This window comes from Pinus tabuliformis, chromosome 4_2 (genome assembly GCF_031772625.1).
Source record: "Pinus tabuliformis cultivar Carrire ecotype Pingquan chromosome 4_2, CPIR1, whole genome shotgun sequence".
Classification (NCBI taxonomy): domain Eukaryota; kingdom Viridiplantae; phylum Streptophyta; class Pinopsida; order Pinales; family Pinaceae; genus Pinus; species Pinus tabuliformis.
The window spans coordinates 853175701-853178645 of record NC_142304.1 but is presented as its reverse complement, the minus strand read 5'-3'; positions in this window follow the sequence as shown (position 1 = coordinate 853178645).

The following is a 2945-nucleotide window of genomic DNA, read 5'->3' as shown; positions in this document are numbered from 1 at the left end:
TTTTAAAAATCCTGAGTGCCCTCCTAAGGGAGAAGTGTGCAATTCCATAAGAATCTTTTGTTTTAGCTGGGAATTCTTACAGAGGTATAAGCGATCTTTGTACCATAACGAATCATTTTTCCAGCTAAATGTATCAGAAGTACTGGAATCTTGTTGTAGCTTTCGAATAAGTGCCCACACTTCTTCGTCATTCTTCCATTCCTCCTTTGCTTCGTTTATCCAATCTGGTTGGATAATAGAAATGGCACACAACAATGCTTCCACATCCTCATCCTTTCTTGAGAGTGCATCTGCCACCACATTTTGCTTCCCTTTTTTGTAGATGATTTCAAAGTCATAACCCAACATCTTTGTGACCCACTTTTGTTGCTCTTCAGAGGATAATCTTTGTTCTAAAAAGTATTTAAGGCTATCATGATCCGTTTTTACCTTGAAGTGTCTTCCCATTAGGTAGGGTCGCCATTTCTTAAGTGCATGGAGTATTGCCAACATTTCCTTCTCATAAATAGCTTTGCTTAAAAACTTTCCCTTGATTGGACGACTTTCAAAAGCAATGGGTCTTTCATCTTGCATTAGAACAACACCAATTCCATTTCCTGAAGCATCACATTCCACAATAAAGGTTTTTGTGAAGTCCGGTGTAGCTAAGACCGGTGCTTGGCACATTGCCTCTTTAAGATGTTTAAAGGCCTTTGTTGCTTTCGGAGTCCATGAAAATGAATCTTTCTTCAATAATGTTGTTAGAGGTGCTGCTATTCTCCCATAATTCTTAACAAACTTGCGATAATACCCTGTCAACCCAAGAAATCCTCGCAGATGCTTTATGGATGTGGGGATTTTCCATTCCTTAATGGCTTTAATTTTGCTAGGGTCTACCTTAACTCCTTCATGAGATACAATATGACCCAAATATTCCACCTCCTGGACTCCAAAGAAACATTTGGATCTTTTTGCATATAATTGTTTCTCCTCCAATAGTTGTAGCACCTTGTCAACATGTTCAACATGATCCTTCCAAGACTTGCTGTAGATTAGTATATCATCAAAAAATACTAACACAAATTTTCTAAGGAATGGTTTGAAAATTGAATTCATCAAACCTTGAAATGTTGAAGGTGCATTGGTAAGGCCAAAAGGCATGACCAAAAATTCATAATGACCCTCATGAGTTCTAAATGCCGTTTTCGGAATGTCTTCAATCTTCATTCTGATTTGATGATATCCTGAACGAAGATCCAACTTGGTGAAGTAAATTGATCCATGCAATTCATCCAGTAATTCATCAATGACAGGAATGGGGAACTTATCTTTAATAGTGAGCTTGTTGAGCTCCCTATAATCTGGACACATGCGCCATGATCCATCCTTCTTGTGCACCAATACTACTGGAGCTGAGAAAGAACTTTGACTCGGTTGAATTATACCAGCCTCTAGCATTTCTGCAACCATACGTTCAATTTCACTTTTTTGGACATATGGATATCTGTACGGCCTGATGTTTGGAGGAACACTTCCTGGAATCAGATGAATAGCATGATCATGATCACGCATAGGTGGGAGACCTTTGGGAGTCTCAAATACCTTGGAATGATTGTCCAGGACTTTTTGGAGATCTGGAGAAATAGATGATTCCAATGTGGAAACATCTAGCGAACATAATTGTGCAATTACACCTCTTTGCTCCTTTTTTAGAAGCTTTGTCATGCCATTAGAGCTGATTATCTTTCCTGGTTTCCCTGCAATACCCCTTAATTCAACTTCCTTTCCTTCCACAGAAAATTTCATGAAAAGTTCTTGAAAATTAAAAGCTATTGTACCCAAGGATTGTAGCCATTGGACTCCTAGTACAACATCAACACCTCCCATTGGAATGGAAAGCATTGGGCTAGTCAATACATATTCTCCCATGGATAGCTTGATATTATGGCACTTTCCAGAACAATTTATTGTTCCTCCATTTGCAATCATCACTTGACACTCTGGTGCTGGATATAGGAAGCAATTCAATTCTTTTGCTACCCTACAATGAATAAAATTGTGGGTGCTTCCTGAATCAATCAACACTATTACCTTTTTCTTCTTGATTTGTCCTTCTATCTTGATGGTTTGAGGAGTGGTAATTCCCGCCAATGCATTACAAGATATGGTCGGATTTATTTGTTCTTCATCTAGGCTTTGTTCCTGGAATATATCCTCTTCTTTTGACCTTTCTTGCTCCTTTTCTTCTTCCTCTTCACAATCTATGTAGAATAATTTCTTCTCAGCACACTTATGACCCTTTGTGTATTTGCTATCACAATTGTAACAAAGCCCTTTTGCTCTTTTTTCTTCCAATTGTTGTGGTGTCAACCTTGTAGGTTGTGGAAGACTATGGGCAACAACACTTCCGTCTTTATAGTTGTGAATGGTATGCTTCCTAGTTGCCATAATTTTGCTTTCCATTTTTCTTGCTAACCTGAATGCCTTCTCTAATGAATCAGGTTCCCAAAGGCGCACATCATGTTGGATATTATCCTTTAAAGACCCTATGAACACATCAATCCTATGCTCCTCTGGAATATCTTTTACCCTTATGTTCAATTTTTGGAACTCCTCAATGTGCTCCATTATTGAACCCTTTTGTTTGAGACTTATCAATTGGCTAAAAAAAGTGTTGCTTTTTGTATCCTCATAATGTGCTATCAATTCTTTCGTAAAAATTGCCCAAGTGATAAATTGTTTACGAGAACAAAGCCATTGATACCATACAAACTGATTTGGTTCCAAATATAAAGTTGCCATACGTACCTTTTGTGTGTTTTGCACATTATTGAGATCGAAGAATTGCTCCATCTGTAATATCCATGTGGCGGGATCCTTGCCATCAAACTTCCTCATATCGATTTTTGGAACATGGTGAGTCTTCGATCCAACATTAGAGTCTATGGAATCATGATTAACATTTC